General features: G+C 42.4%; 1 protein-coding gene across 1 annotated transcript in view; it reads right to left on the minus strand.

Annotated features, from left to right (window-relative positions):
* LOC115472887 (cadherin-12-like) overlaps positions 1 to 17212 on the minus strand; it is a 195481-nt gene that overhangs the window by 131961 nt on the left and 46308 nt on the right. The window lies entirely within an intron of this gene.

A 17212-nucleotide genomic window follows, 5' to 3' on the forward strand; every position in this document is an offset into this window, starting at 1 on the left:
ACTTAAGTGGGCAGTGCAGCTAATACTGGCACAACCAGCCATTTTTAAAGTGAGCAGGAGAGCTGGGAGCAGCAGGGTGTTATGAAGGTGTTGGCAACAGGGGTGGCCCGACCATTAGGCCACCTGAAGAAGGGCCTCAGGCAGCATTCTTCAGAAGCGGCATCTCCCCCTTCACGCCGTTTCACCTCATCACGGTGAGGTTCCAAACCTAGCAGCAGCAGCGATTCCCATATGCTGCCCTGCTGCTGCCAGAATCCGCCTCTTCCCTTTACTGCGGCCGCCTGTCAGAGGCTCAGGCAGCTGCAGTAAAGGGAAGAGGTGGGTGCCAGTGGCAGCAGGGTAGCGTATAGGAATCGCTGCTGGGTTTGGAATGTGACAGTGACGAGGTAAAACGCCCGGGGTGGAAGCATCTTGGCCTGGGGGGGGGGGGGGGGGCATGTTAGCTCTGCCTCAGACAGCATCATGCCTTGGGCCAGCCCTGGCCGGCAATATTCAGTGCTGATGCCCACATAGCTAAGTGACCAAATAAGACTACATAAAAGACTGTCCTAACTTTGGTCACTTAGCTAGCAGGAGCCGGCACTGAACACCAACCAGCTGCCACATAGCTTCCGGAGAGTGTCAGTTAGTATGCCAAGGTCACTTCTTTCTCTCGACCCCCACCATGTGATCTTACCCCCTCTCAACCCCCATTCCTCTCCTTGAAGGTCAACCACCCCATGTCCACTCTACCTCCTCAAAAAGCAAAGCCCTCCCTGAATTTCTCCCCCTCCCCAAAGCTAAAGTTTCCCCTGCCAAATCTGATCCCCCTCCTGTAGGCCAAAGTCCTACCTCCTGATCCAATCCCCCTTCCTTCCTCCTCCCCCTCATGCCCCTCCCCCAAACCCTGTAGCTCCCCCAGACCTACCTTTAACATCGATGGTAGTCTAGGAATCTCAGGGCAAGAGCAATCTCCCCCCCCCCCCCCACTCCTGCCCATTGTGGTTCCATAGGCAAATGGTTGCTCTGAACTCTAGCAGCAGGCTTGTGGTACCTGCTAGTACTGCGAAACTGCCGTTAGAAGTTACAGATTGGGGGAAGACTTTGCTTTTTTGGGGGGGGGAGGAGATAAGATCTAGAAGAACCTCACTAGAAACACTTATGTGGGTCCCTGATGAATATCGACTGGGACCCGCTTAAGTTCCAGTGGCTAGCTTCATTCTGGGCAGCCCTGTATATTCAATGCCGGTACCCACACATGGCCTAGTATTAAATACCTGGGGCTAATTTAGCCAGCAACGGTCAGCGTTAAAAAAAAATGCTGACTCTCAACGGCTGAATATTGACAGGATAATTCTCCCCATTTTGATATAATCCAAGGCCCAGATATTCAAAGGCAGTTACCCGATCATGGGAACCGTTATCCACATAAGTGCACAAGGTAGCCCTATCTGTGAATTTTCTTCAGCACTATCCGGATAATGCCAGGGTAGAGTGGGGGCATTGCATCCAAACTTGAGGATAGTAGAAATATCCAGACAGCTAGCAAGTTTGTACTTACCACACAGCCATTTCCTTAAAAAAAAACCTACTTTAGTAAAAGGGGCCTTGGCACATGGCAAATCCACGCACTGATGCCACTGCTGAGCCCCTTTTACTGCAACTTGGTAAAAGGGCCTCTTAGTGTACTTTTAAGAATTGCATGTCACCTCGTATAGAATATTCTATTCGATGCTGGCTAGGTTACAGGAAAGATTCAGGGGCGTAGTTTTAGATGGGTTATTTTATATAGCACAGAGTCCCATTACATAAAATGATACCCTGTATTAAAATAGCATAGCTTGTGGTAAAATAACTCATTTATTTGAATTACATTCTGCCTAAAAAACCTAAGCGGAATACAACAAAACATATATAAAAATACATAAATCAAAACAGCACATATCAAATGAATAAAAGAGTGTGATACTGTGGCCATAGTCTGCTTCAACCCCCAGGATACGCCTTCAAAAACAGACACTTATGTGGGCCCCAGGTAAATATTGGTTGGGACCCAAATAAGTATGTTCAGTGACTCAGTCTCTCTGATCCACCCCTTGGTCCTGATCGCCCCTTCCTCCCCACAGAAAAAAAACAAAAACAGTCTGTCCCTGAGCCCCACAACCCAAGTGTCTCATATGGGTCCTGAATGAATATCGGCCGGGACCTGTAAAAGCTTTGGCGGCCAGTGTAATTGCAATTAGCCCCAGATATTCAGTGCTGGTGCCCAGATATGGCCCAAACTGAATATCCACAGCTAATTCTACCCACAACAGTCAGGGGGTGCATATCAATTGCATCAAAATCAAACAGATTAAAAAAAAAACTGCTTAGAATGGACAATCCAAGACACATGAAGCCCACTTTTGCACACATGTCTAGGCAGAAAAAGGATGCCCAAATCGGGATGTTCAAAAGGTACAAATAATTTTACAAAAGACTCACTAAGGATTCCTTTTACTAAGCGGAGGTAAGCTCAACACTGGCTTAGCACTCGCTAAACAGGAAGTACAGCTGGGCTACCGTAGCAGCTTGGTGGTACTTCCCACTCCTAGTGTGCCGCCATTTACAGCACTACAAAAATATATTCATTTTTGTAGCACCAGAGTGTACCCGGCAGTAATCAGGCAGGGCTGTGCACTGCCCGGTTACCATTGTGTTAGTGCAGGGGCCCTTATCACCACCTCAATGGGTGGCGGTAAGGGCTCCCCCTCCCCACAAAATGGCCATTTCCTGAAGGAAATCAAGACTTTCCTTTTACCTGCTGCACGCAGCGCAGGCCCCCTTTTGCCGCAGCTTGTTAAAAGGGGCCCTACATTTGTAAATTTTTCTAATATATATAAAAAATGCAAGGGGGAGAGATGGCGCCCTAGAGGCACGATGCACTGTTTGCTCCTCCGTTGTTTTTACTATGCCCAAGAAACGCCATAGGAGAGCTGTGTCACCAGTTTCAGGGGCACTTACATCAACCCCAAGGCTCGTCCAGACCAAGTTGGAGGATTTTGCGGTGACACTATTGTCTGGGGATCCGCTGCGAGCAGGTGGAGTAGGAGCATCTGCTTCACCACTCCTGGATAGCAGCATTTCACTGTCCCCCAAGGTGTGAGAACCGCCACTGGATTCAGCAATGCAGAGAGAGACAGTGCTGTACAGGGAGTTGTGCCAATTCTTGAGGAATCAATTCCAGCGGTCGCTCCTCCAGTGACTGAGACTCCTGCTAGAGCCGTTATTTACCAACTCAGTGGCTGGGAAGAAACAGTAAGTATTTCTGGCGATGGTATGACAACGGTTGCTTCAACATGGGAAGGCTTGGTTCCTGCCTTGGGAGTGAAGGTAATACAGACCAGTTTAGCTTCCTTTGCACTGGTAAGAGCTGCAGTTTTCTCTCTTGAAGAAATCTGGAATAATATTGTTGCATTAGGACAATCTCTGTCTGCTCTGTTGCTGACAAATTCTGCTAGGACTGGTGTTTTAGAACAATGTGTGGACTCTCAGGAATCACAAATAGTGCTTGTACAGAACTCTCTTCAGGGTTTGGATACAGAGTTAAAATCTGCTTCACAGGTGAAGGAAGCTACTAATTTGGAAACTAAAATTGAAAACTTGGAAAGCTCTGTTTGGAGGAGGAACCTCCGTTTGATCAATTTTTCTACAATTCCTAATATCTCCCTTGAAGAAATTTATAAAAGGTATATGCTAGAGGTATTAAAGGTACCATCACATTTCGTTGCCCCCCAGTATCCAGAGTCTTTTTAATCTACCTTCTTTTAAAAAGAAAGAAGGTGGAGATGGAGTGGACCATTTATCTCCTATCTCTCAGGATAGGGTGGACTTAATAGCTTTTTTGGTATCATCGAAAGAGGGGGTAGTTATTCGTTCTACTCTTAGTTACAATGACTTTGGATTATGATAGAGATTGGCTCTTGAAACTGTATTTTAAATATTGTCTTTCAACTTTTTTTTCCTTTTGAAGGTGCAAGTATTTCCTAATGTCGCTAAAGCTACACAAAAACATAGGAGACAATCCCTATTAATGTGTCCCAGAGCTTTGGCTCTGGGAGGCTTATTTTTTCTGAATTTCCTTGCAAATGTATTGTGAAATATCAATCTCAAACCTATATTTTTATTGATCCATCTCAATTAACTATGTTTTTGAGTAACAAGGTTGTTGCCACTGGTCAAGTCCCTGTAATTGGGACACAGGACCCTCAACTGTGATTTGTATCAGCTATCTTGCTAAGAAGTAATGATAAATCAGGCCTCTAGGGTTTATTTCCTTATTTATGGATAGTAGTATCTAATTTCTTCTTTATGATTATCTCGTCTCCATCATCCTTTTTTGAGGACTATTTTGAATATCAAGTATTGTATTTGCTTCTTCTTTTTTTTATATTATTTGTTCGATCAAATTTCTGTGCAAGTTTTTTTTTTACTTGGAATTACGTTAAAAATTTCAATAAAGAAAAAGTTTATTAAAAAAATAAAGATGCAAAACACACACATATGACATTTTATGGCACATACAGTGGGAACAGCTATTTCAAAAAATGAGTACTGCAGCATGAAAGGAGTATGTAGGACCTTTAATACAGTGAGCAATATCAACACATCAAAGACCTTACACGGCCATGTTTCGGAGTGTGAGCCTGCTTCAGGGGTCAAAGAACCTGTAGCATATGTTTCTGTACAACAGTCCTATACAGTGTATGGAAATACATTTGTAAATTGTACTGGAGTGGAAAAAAAACTCAAGGTGGAGCTTTCTGGCTCCGGAAGAACCAAGTAGCATTCTGAATGCCAAAATCCAACCAAAGAGTACCATCACGCAGGGCTCTGAACATGTAAATGCAGACACACATGTAGGTGATGCATTTTGCAACTTGCATGTGTACATGCTGCCACTCAGACATGGGAATGACAGATTTCACAATACTGGAAATCCATGTGGAATCAATAAAGGAGCTGAGCTCCAAAATCCTAATATTTGACTTTTAGGTGATTTTATACATTGTAGAGTAAAACATAACTGCTCCCTCAGCTAGCAGCAAAAGTTTGGACCAGTTCCAACTTTTATAGTCTACTATCGAGATAGACATAGGGGAAGCCACTGCTTGCCCCGGGATTGGTAGCATGGATTGTTGCTGCTAATGGGTTTCAGCCAGGTACCTGTGAGCTGGATTGGCAATCTACTTGTGAAATCTCTAACCTTGATGGTAAGGTAGACCTATTATCTCAAAATATGGAGAAAGTTAAACAAGATTGCATGGGGCAAGTTCTGCAGACACAATTAGAAATTAAAGAGCTTAAAGAAATTGTGACTGTAATAATTAATGAGAGAAAAGTGATTCAGCATTAATTTGAGCAGACTGAGAACTATAACAGAAGGTTGAATCTTTGTGTACTTAATTTTCCCAATGTTGTGGGTATAAATCCTGTTGATTACTTCAAGAAATATAGAAACTTTGAAGTTTCTGCTGAATTCTATTCCTTCTTTTAATAAGACCTACTATTTATCAAGTTCTACATAGGTTCTACATAGCAGGACTCGCTGAAGGGTGTCAAATATAAACTCAAGAGAATAATATGCTGAAGGAGTTGTCTGCAGTTTTAGAGGATCCGTTATCAGATGTTCAGGGGAAGGTTACATAGGGACAAAACAGGCCCTGTATAAGGCGCTAATTAACACTATGATCCTGACATTCTGTATAACAGACTTAGGCCAATGTCAGTTCATATGCAGGACTGTTCTCAAAGCAGGACTAGGCAGATTGCTGACAAATCAAGACTGAAGGAAGGCAAAAATAACTGTTAATAACAACCTTGTTTGCAGAGACTGGGACCTCATGGTCAGAAGAAAACAGTTTGCTGAGCCCAAGGCCTGGTTGTTTGGCCCCTCAAAGACACAACAATGGAAAACCCCAGACTTGTTGTTCTAGTCAGCAATGGGACTAAACCAGAGGAAAGGGTATGAGAGACCTTTCCTGGTCATAATAAGGGCCGCTGGCTGTTATTTTGTACAATTTACACGAGAGCTGCTGTCAGCTGGCCCGAGCCAGCCACATAGTAACATAGTAGATGACGACAGAAAAAGACCCTCACGGTCCATCCAGTCTGCCCAACAAGATAAACTCATGTGTATACATTACCTTGATTTGTACCTGTCTTTTTCAGGGCACAGACCGTATAAGTCTGGCCAACACTATCCCCGCATCCCAACCACCAGCCCCGCCTCCCACCACCGGCTCTGGCACAGACCGTATAAGTCTGCCCACCACTATCTTCGCCTCCCCACCACCAACCCCTCTTCCCCCTACCGGCTCCACCACCCAATTTCGGCTAAGCTTCTGAGGATCCATTCCTTCTGCACAGGATCCTCAGAAGCTTAGCCGATGTTTGTAGCACTAATTGTGGCATTAACGAGCCTTCGTCATGTGTGAAGGCTCGTTAATGCCACAATTAACGAGCCTTCACACATGACGAAGGCTTGTTAATTGTGGCATTACCTGTCTGCATGCTCTTGCCCGGCTGGGGAGAGCTCCTACCTGCTGACTGACTGGGGTCACCTGGATGAAAGTGAGACCATCTGCTGCCAACTACCTGTTGCTGACCGACCACCCCGAGAGAGTTACTATCTGCCAACCCAGCTGTGTTCCCTGCTTCCTTCCAAGAGTCTCAACAAGTTCCTGGGATAGTCAGGTGTGCTACAAACAATTGGGACCAGGTTGTGTGTCAGACCCTAAATGGGCATGCGGCAATTTTCATTTTGCCGCACGTCCATTTTCAGCAAAAATTTTAAAAAGGCTTTTTTTACAGGTGTGATGAAAAATTATTCTGCATGCACCCAAAACCTGCACCTACACTACCGCAGGCCATTTTTCAGCGCACCGTAGTAAAAGGACCCCTATAACCGCTAGTACGCCTTTGTAAAAGGCTCCCTTAATTTTGCCTACTCCATAATTTTCAGGCCACTTCTCCCCCTATTTTCATGGTCTAATGTAGGGTTAGAATATCTATTCTTTCTTCAGTGATATTCTTTTTACCTTTTATGACTTTGTTTCTCTCTCTGTGTTGCTTCAACAAGTGGTTTTGCCTGTCTGTGATTTTGCAAATTATAAAAAATAAAATAAAAAAACCCTGATATTCCTATATAGTCAGCCCTTGGACTTTGTCTTCCTTTTTCACATTTCTAGTGTCATATAAAAAGCTTTAATAAGCAATCTGCAACAACTGCAGCTGAAGGTCACCAAATCTCAAAAATGATATGGAGGGGCATAATGGAACAGAAACGCCTATCTCCATGGGCGTTTATCTCCGAGAACGGGTCCGTGAAGGGGCGGGGCGGATCATATTTTTTAAAAGAAAAAGACGCCCATGTTTTATTCGTCAAGGTATGAGCTGGGCGTTTTTGCTTTTCAGCGATAATGGAAAATGAAATCGCCCAGCTCAAAAACGAATAAATCCAAGGCATTTGTTCGTGGGAGGGGCCAGGATTCATAGTGCACTGGTCCCCCTCACATGGCAGGACACCAACCGGGCACCCTAGGGGGCACTTTTACAAAAACCAAATAAAAGGTAAAAGAGCTCCCAGGTGCATAGCACCCTTCCCTTGGGTGTTGAGCCCCCCAAATCCCCCTCAAAACCCACTGCCCACAAGTCTACATCACTACTATAGCCCTAAGAGGTGAAGGGGGGCACCTACATGTGGGTACAGTGGGTTTGGGGGGGTTGGACGACTAATAGCATTAAGCAGCACAATTGTAACAGGTAGGGGGGGGATGGGCCTGGGTCCACCTGCCTGACGTCCACTGCACCCCCTAACAACTGCTCCAGGGACCTGCATACTGCTGCTTGGGAGGAGGGTATGACATTTGAGGGTGAAAGTAAACAGTTGTGAAACATCATTTGTTGTGGTGGGAGGGGGTTAGTGACCACTGGGGGAGTCAGGGGAGGTCATCCCCGACTCCCTCTGGGGGTCATCTGGTAATTTAGGGCACTTTTGGGGGCCTTATTCGTCAAAAAACAGGGTCCAGGAAAAGTGTCCTAAATTCTAGCTCAAAACTGTTCCATTATCGGCGAAGGGCGCCCATCTCTGTTCGGCCGATAACCACGCCCCAGTTCCGCCTTCGACACGCCTTCGATACGCCCCCGTCAACTTTGTCCGCATCCGCGACGGAGTGCAGTTGAAAGCGTCCAAAGTTCGGCTTTCGATTATACCGCTTTATTTGTTTTTGTGAGAAGAACGTCCATCTCCCGATTTAGGTCGGAACTTGGGCGTTATTCTCATTCGATTATAAGCTGGATAGTGGATTAGAAAAGGTACAAAGAAGGGCAACCAAAATGATTAAGGAGAAGGAACTCCTCTCCTATGAGGAAAAGCTTAAGCGGTTAGGTTTCTTCAGCTTGGAGAGGAGATAGCTGGGGGGGGGGGGGGGGGGAGAACGGGTATGACAGAGATCTACAAAATCCTGAGATGAGCTGGACAGGTGAACGTGGATCATAAGCTGCAACTCATTGCTGGAGGATATGGTAAAAGCAGTTAATGTAGCTAGGTTTAATACAGGTTTGGATAAGTTCTTGGAGGTATAGTCTATAAACTGTTATTATAGAAGACATCCTTGGGGGTCGGTAGCATGGTAACTTGCTACTTTCTGGGATTCTGCCAGGTACTTGTAACCTGGCATGGCCACTGTTGGAAGCAGGATACTGGATTAGATGGACATTTGGTCTGACTCAGTATGAGCATTCTTACTCTATGTTCTTATATTCTTTTGTTAAGGTCTCAGGCTTTCAAGTGTCTTTAATATTTAAGTATAGTAGGTATCTCTCTGTTTCTGCAGAGCCCACAATTTAAATGTTTAAAAAAATAAGAGAGTTGAAGTGGAATTTGAAACTGGGTTACCTGCTTTACAGTCTACTGCACCGACCACTAGGTTAAACCTCAGACCTGCTTGATGTTATGTTCAGAATGCTCATAATACCTGATGTTGTGAGGGAGCCTAATTTCCCTTTCCAGTTTCACTTTCAAGGGTAATGGAGGGGGAGAATGACAACTGAGGCATTCAGGAGGGGCCATGGCTTAATTCTCCAGTGGTCAGCTACTCAGTCAGGGCACCTTTTTATACCCTGGTCATGACTGAAACAGGTCTAACTTAGGACGTTATTCTTTTTTGACTTGGACACTTTTTCTTATTTGATTATTGCTGTTGGATATCCTAAATTTCCTCATTTAGGTACAGTAAATATTTCTCTGTCTCTGGAGAGCCCATCTTTTAAAATAACAGAGTTGCAGTGGAATATGAACCTGGGTGCTGTGGATTAGATACCATAGCAGTGACCATTAGGCTGCTCTACAGGGATGTCTTTGTGGCCATGTTTGTGCAAATGCTACCAGACACCCTTGTCCCTGGTTTTTTTTTGTGTGTGTTCATAATTTGGATGTTTTATTTTGGAAAATGGCTGTTCATTTTGGACATTCTCAAGTACTTTCAAATAGGAAGCCCTGATGTTTTTCCTGTTTGAAAATGGCTAAGAATTTTTTTTTTGGAAGTTATTAGCAGGGTGTCCCAATTCTGACTTGGATGTTCTTTTAAAAATGCCCTTCTATAGTGGTAAAGTATATCTGGAACTGTGTGTTGAAACTTTTTAATGCACATTAATTTATTTAACACATGCTAACTTGTAGGTTATTGCTTGTTAAATAGATTTAGCATACACCAAGGATCCTTTTTACCAAACAGTGGTAATAAGTGGCCTTAGGACATCCTTATGAAGGTTGTAGGGGTATGTCCCTGTGTCTCCCTTGCTGGTCTTGGCCTATACAAGCCTTTGACATCTTGTTACTAGAAGATGGCTGCTGCAAACCTCTGACCTGCACATCTCTGTGTCAGAGTCAGCTTCAGTTTGTGGAAAATCACTGACAGGCTTTCTGAAGCCAAGGACACTCTGTGCTCCAATTATTCCTCTTCTATCTCAGAGATGATGAGAAGGGAGGCATGCATGGCACCAGAAGTTACCATTTCCAAGGTCACAAAGAAAAAAACAAGAGGATAATTGGTATCATCTGACCGAGAGGCGCTGGAAGAGCGGGAAGAGTTGGGGAGTTAGTGAGTCGGAATCCTTGGAAGAAGGTGGAGGTGGAAAGAAGACCAGTGACCTAAGAAGGTCCACCAACTGATGAACTGTGTATCTGGAAGAGTACCGTGTGATTCAGCTACCTACAAGGTGTGACCTGTGCCTTTGCTGACTGCTGCAGAGTGCCTGTCGTGGCTCTGACGAAGACTTATAAGCAGTTGCTGCTAACACACAGTGAATTTCTTTCATACTGTTTACTATGCGGAGGGGTCCTTTTAGAAAGGCACGTTAGCGTTTTTAGAGCATGCTAAACACTATAGACACCCATAGGAATATATGGGTGTCTCTAGCGTTTATGATGCACTAAAAACTTTAGCACACCTTTGTAAAAGACCCCTTGAGCGTTTCCTCTAAAAACTTTATTAATTTTCTTTTAAAATATTTTTTGCTAGCAAATGAGTTTAGCCTTAAAGTAACAGGTTGGGGTATTTGCTAAGTGTTCTGAATTACATTTACGTGCACAGAGTCTATATTGGGGATGAAGCTGTTAAGTGGCATGTTCAGAGGTTTATATTTATGTATGCATTTTAAGTATGTAATATTACAAATAATCTGGTTGATATTCAAAGTTACTTATCTAGGTAGCAGGTGTTGCTATCTGGATAAGGAGTGCTGACTGGGGCCATCCCCAGATTTTCAGTGGCATTATCATCTGACTGCCCCAGCTGAATATTGGATGGTATGTTATTATCATTATATTTCGGAAGATGCTTACATTTTTGAGACAGTATATACATATTAAAAAAATAATCACCTCCTCTGTACTGAAACCCTAACTAAAGCCAGCTTGCTTCATGTGAAGAACAAGTGTCTGTAACATATGTTCCATCACTGCTCTGCAGGATTGGTATGAGCACAAGGTTTCTCAACAGATTATTTAACCCCAACATAACACAGTTGGACGGATGCATGAACACATTTGCTATAGTTTGGGTGCGCTAGGGGAAGGATAGGAAGATGTGGGGAATGGAACAGGACTAAGCAGCATGAAAGGAAGGGCACAACAAGCAAAGGGAGTGCAAGGGAGAGAGAAATGTTTTGCTGTGGAAGCTAATCTGCATTATTAATCTCAAACTGTTTCATGTGCATAAAATAGAAATGTCAGCTAATTAAGGGCCCCTTTTAGAAAGTGGTAGTACTCATATCGCCATTTTGTTGCGTACCAATCTAACAGTACTGCCAGACTCCTCCAGGAGCCTGGTGGTAGTGCCTACCCCAACCCACACCATTTCTGGCACGCTGGACTTTTCAGAACATTTTTGCGCCGGAGTAGCGCAGGAGCCCTTACTGTCTCTTAAATAGGTGGCGGTAAGGGCTCCCCGAGGACATGGCCATGCAGATAGTATTTCACTTACTGCACAGCGATTTCCATCCCCCACCTGGAATTTTTTTCTGTGCAGCGATAGAAGGGGGGGGCCTCGGTGCGTGGGTTTGTCGTAGGGCCTTTTTTACTGTTGCTTGGTAAAAGAAACCCTAAGAAATCTAAGTTTTTTGAGAGCTTCTGGTTCCTAAGTATTAGAAATGGATCAGTAGAAAACATTGTTTTGCTTCCTAAACACATATAAAATGGTAGGGTAGCTGTGTTAGTCCACCTTTTAAGATAATAAATAGAAATAAAACAAAACAATGAAAAGAAAATCAGATGATACCTTTTTTATTAGACTAACAATACATTTTTTCATTAGCTTTCGAAGGTAACCTTTCTTCAGATCAAAAATGCAGAAAATTTCTGAACCGAAGAAGGGTTACATTTGAAAGCTAATGAAAAAGTGTATTTAGTCCAATAAAAAAAGGTATCATCTTATTTTCTTTTCTTTGTTTTGTTTTATTCTATTTATTATCTTCCTAAACATAGAATTATCAGATAATGCATTACAGTTCTTTCACTTTTAATGTTCAGTTCTACTTCCTTTTCTTAGGACATGCTGACATCTAGTGGCACTAAGCATGTGCGTATTTTCTTTCAGTTTATTCGAGACATTTTAAATGATTTGAAAATGGCATTTTTGTACCATTTTGTAAACTAGTCACAGTATTTGACTGGAAAACATATTTATGCTGTACTATTATAGTACCACAACAATTAGCCTTTTTGTGAGATAAAGATGGAACAATAAGGGAACTTCTGTGAGGAAAGCTTTTCTGTACTGTATTCAGCCCATGAAAATATCTCCAACTGGCTCACATTCATAAAACTACATTCCCTCCTATACAAACCCTATACAGAGAGGCTTTGAGAGCTTAACTATACTCCAGAGAAGAAGGAAGGGGATTCTATCAAATATCTAATCAGATTCAAAATGGGGGAAAAAAAGTTCACACCATGAACACAACAGAGGGTTATGACATGAAGCTGGAATGTCTCAACAGACAATTGTTCTGTACAGAGAAGAACTAATAATAATAGACTAATAGACTTTGAAAACACCACAACAAACTCATGTCAGCAAAAAATATTTTAAAGAAAATTAATACATAGAGGAAACTCTCAGTGTAGTAAGCAATATAAAAGAAATTCATATTGAGGACAATGTCTGTTGTATTTCCCAAATTTAAGGGATTGTTGTCTACTATTTCTTATAAGGCAGTATCATCTTGGAACTCCATACAGATTAATAAGAAATTACTTACTTTTTAGGAAGTCACTTACGACTTTTTTATTTCAGAATTATTTCAGGGGTCCTGTTACTAAGGTGCGCTGAAAAATGGCCTGCGCTGGTGTAGACACATGTACTGAATGCACGCACTTCCATTTTTCACTGCATCTGCAAAAAAGGCCTTTGGGGGGGGGGGGGGGCGAAAATGGACGTGCGGCAAAATAAAAATTGTTGTGTGTCCATTTTGGGCCTGAGACCTTATCGCCACCCACTGACTTAGAGGTAAGGTCTCACGTGTTAACTGGGCAGTTATGGTCTACTCGCATAGAATGACGATTACCACCCAGTTTCCACTGCATGCCGGAAAATAATTCTCCAGTGCATGTAGCGGGCACATGTAAAACATGAAATTACAGCCCGGGCCACGCAGTAGCCAGGCTGTAATCTCGAATTGGCGCGTGTTGGGTGCACGTAGATGCCTACATGGTTAAGTAAAAGGGACCCTCAATGTATACAAATTGGTTCTTAGTTAATGTTCTTTCATTATTACTATACTTATTAACTGAGTGATATGTAATATCTAACATGTGGTTCACTCTTGTTTAATATGTAACACGCTTGGAACTATTTATGGTATTAGCGGGATATAAGCATAATATAATGTAATATAATTGTGTGTTAGCACCAACTGTTTATAAGAGACAAATAATGGGCCTCTATGGGCCTAACTTGTCAACAAATTAAAACACATCACAAAGTTTCTTTTGTAACTGTTCTTTGTGGTATGTGTTCAAACCAAGTATAAAACATGCCCAATTAATCCAAAAACTAAAAGCTTCAATAACATACGTAATCCACCATGAATACAACAAGTCACCTTGTGGGTGACATGTGGGTAGAATGAATGCAGTCCGATGAGGTGCCCAGTTTTGTTATCTTCTTCAAGGGCCTGTATGTGTGCTCCTGCCGTCCGCTTCACAATAGGAAATTGCTCACACTTGAATTATTCTGTTTGGGCACGATATACTTAGTCTGAACATATACCACAAACAAGAGTAACAAAGTGAGGAACTTTATGATGTGTTTTAATTTGTTGACAAATTGAGCCTGTGGGGGGCCCATTATGGGCCCAATTTTATCTATAGCGCCTAAAATTAATGAACGCTAGGAAACTACACCTAAGTGTATTCTAAATACCACACATAAATCTACGTACAGTATTTAGAATATGCCTAGGCGTAGTTAATGTGACTGAATCCACGTGCGGCCATTTACGCCAATGAAAAGTTGGTGTAAACCCCTGAGTGTAGATTTACACGCACTGGGTCATATTTTATAACTAAGTACATAGATTTTGGAATGCCTACAAAATGCTCATATCCACGCCCTTAACCACACCCCCTTTTTGCCTGTGTGCTTTAGAATTAAAGCACAGTACATTACAGAATACGCTTAGCAGTGTACACGTGTAAATTCTAATTTTTGCCAATTAGTGCTCGTTATTGCTTCATAACAGCTGTTAACACTTAACAGCTTGTTAAAACAATTAATCTGTGCACGTAGCTATAAAATACACATAGATTCACACGCAGAATCGTGTGCAAGTCTAGGATCCATGGGTATTTGTCTCTTATAAGCAGTTGCTGCTAACACACAGTGAATTTCTTTCATACTGTTTACTATGCTGAGGGGTCCTTTTAGAAAGGTGCGATAGCGTTTTTAGAGCGTGCTAAACACTAGAGACACCCATAGGAATATATGGGTGTCTTTAGCGTTTATCATGCATTAAAAACGTTAGCACACCTTTGTAAAAGATCCCCTGGGCGTTTCCTCTAAAAACTTTATTAATTTTCTTTTAAAATATTTTTTGCTAGCAAATGAGTTTAGCGTTATAGTAACAGGTTGTGGGGTATTTGCTAAGTGTTACATTTACATGCAGAGAGTCTATATTGAGGATGAAGCTGGAAGGTGGCATGTTCAGAGGTTTATATTTATGTGTGCATTTTAAGTATGTAATATTACAAATAATCTGGTTGATATTCAAAGTTACTTATCTAGGTAGTAGGTGTTGCTATCCGGATATGGAGTGCTGACTAGGGCCATCCCCAGATTTTCAGTGGCATTATCATCTGACTTCCCCAGCTGAATATTGGATGGTACGTTATTATCATTATATTTTGGAAGATGCTTAAATTTTTGAGATGAGCAGTATATACATATTAAAAAAAATAAAATATATCAATTAGTAAATTACTGAGAAGGTAACAAATGTCTGAAATACCCTATCCGATGAGAATGTAGTAATCAAAATAGGACCAAAATATAGATACAGAAGGCAGTAAAAAGGGCAGGAGAAGAAAATCACAGAACTCAGGTATGGGTAACTAGACAGCCTAAGTGCATTCAGTGGTCCTTAACTGCCAAATACCTATTATGGAGGATCAGCCTAATGGTTAGTGAAGTGGCTTGAGAACTTGAGGATCTGGGTTCAATTCCCACTGCTGGTCCTTATAACTCTGGCCAAGTCATTTAGGGGCCTTTTTACTAAAGGGTTGCGGTGCAGCAAATATGAACTACCATAGCCTAACGTGGCCTCCAGCGGTAGTTCCACCCCCAGCGTGAGGCATTTCCAGCGCTACTAGAAATACCAGAAAAATATTTCTGCAGGGGATTACTCAGTGGTAATCGGGCAGCACCGCTTGCTGCCCGGTTACTACCAGGTTAGTGGAGGAGCCCTTGCTACCACCTCAATGGGTGGCGGTAAGTGCAACCCCCTAAATGGCCACACAATAAGTGCAAACTTATTGAATGGCCATTTTTTTCAGGCTTTTTTACCTGCAGCAGTAAAAAGGGCCTCAGCATGTGGCAAAAACAGCTGCCGCCACTGGTGCAGGGCCCCTTTTACCGCAGCTTAGTAAAAGGTACCCTTTATCCTCCATTACTCCAGGTACAAAACAAGTACCTGTATATAATATGTAAACTGCTGTGATACAGGTGATGGAACGGCTTCCCTATCAGGATAGGCTGAAGAGGCCTGGGGCTCTTCAGCTTGGAGAAAAGGCGGCTGAGGGGAGATATTCCCACTGCAGGCACAGGCAGCTCCTTGTGAACTCTGGGCAAGTCACTTAACCCTCCATTGCCCCAGGTACAAATAAGTACCTGTATATAATATGTAAGCCGCATTGAGCCCATGAGTGGGAAAGCGCGGGGTACAAATGTAATAAAAATAAAAAAAATAAATATGAAAGAGATCTATAAGATAATGAGTGGAATGGAATGGGTCGATGTGGAGCGTCTGTTTACACTTTCCAAAAATACTAGGAGAAGGGGGCATGCGATGAAAGCCATAGAATATTATTGAATGGACGATGGAATACAGTATTTCTAGGATGGGCTGGACAAATTGCTTGTTCTTTTGGCCGCTGTCGGTGACAGGGTGCTGGGCTCAATGGACCCTTGGTCTGTCCCAGCATGGCAATGCTTATGTACTTATGACTATATCCATGAAAAGGCAGTATATCAAATTTCATCCCCTTTCCCTATTACAGAGGAATGCTAAGTATCATACAGATAGACATAACAAGTAGATAAAATGGGGCTAAAATGCCTCTGTACAAATCATTTGTGAGACTTCATTTGGCGTTTTTTTTTCCAGTTCTAGAAGTCACAATATATCTGAATAGAGGCCATCTAAAAAAGAAGAGATCCCATGATGCTGCAGTTTGCATTAAGAGACCCATAAAATAAAAGTAAAATACGTAAATATATGTCTTAGGGGAAAGAAAAAAAAGAAGGTGTGAAAGAGATGCTCAAATACTTCCAACAATATGAATAATAAAGAAGTGGAAATGGAAGTCCTATATCTAAACGTCATGACATGATGAAGAGTCAGGAGTAATACAGAAAACAGTTCTTCACAGAAAGAACGGTTGAGTTTGCTAACACCAAAAGTTCAAAGTGGATTACAATAAAAATCAAATATCAAGACGGCCTCCTGACAAATAAAAATAAAAACATATATCCAAAACCTCAGTCTGAATTAGAGAGAAAATTCTTTTTAAAAGATTTTTTTAACATCTTCCTGAAATAAGTATATTCAGGATTAGTTATAACGCAAGAGACATATTCACACCAGATTTTAGGGGCTTGATACACAAGAAATCTCATAGATCTTAAGTTGCTTAGGGGTCTTTTAACTAAGCTGCACTAAAACGGATACTGCACTAGAAGTGGCAGCCATTTTTGCCATGCACCGAGGCCTTTTTACTGCAGCGGGTAAAAAGCCTGAAAAAAAAAAAGGCTTGCGGTAAGGTTGCACTTTCCATGCAGCCATTTTGAGGGGAGCACTTACCGCCTCCCGTTGAGGTGGCAGTAAGGCCTCCCACGCTAACCTGGAGGTAACCGGGCAGCACACTGTATTGCCTATTACTGCTGGGTAGCCCCCTGTGGTAATATTTTTCTGGAAT

The sequence above is a fragment of the Microcaecilia unicolor genome, chromosome 1 (genome assembly GCF_901765095.1).
Source record: "Microcaecilia unicolor chromosome 1, aMicUni1.1, whole genome shotgun sequence".
NCBI lineage: Eukaryota > Metazoa > Chordata > Amphibia > Gymnophiona > Siphonopidae > Microcaecilia > Microcaecilia unicolor.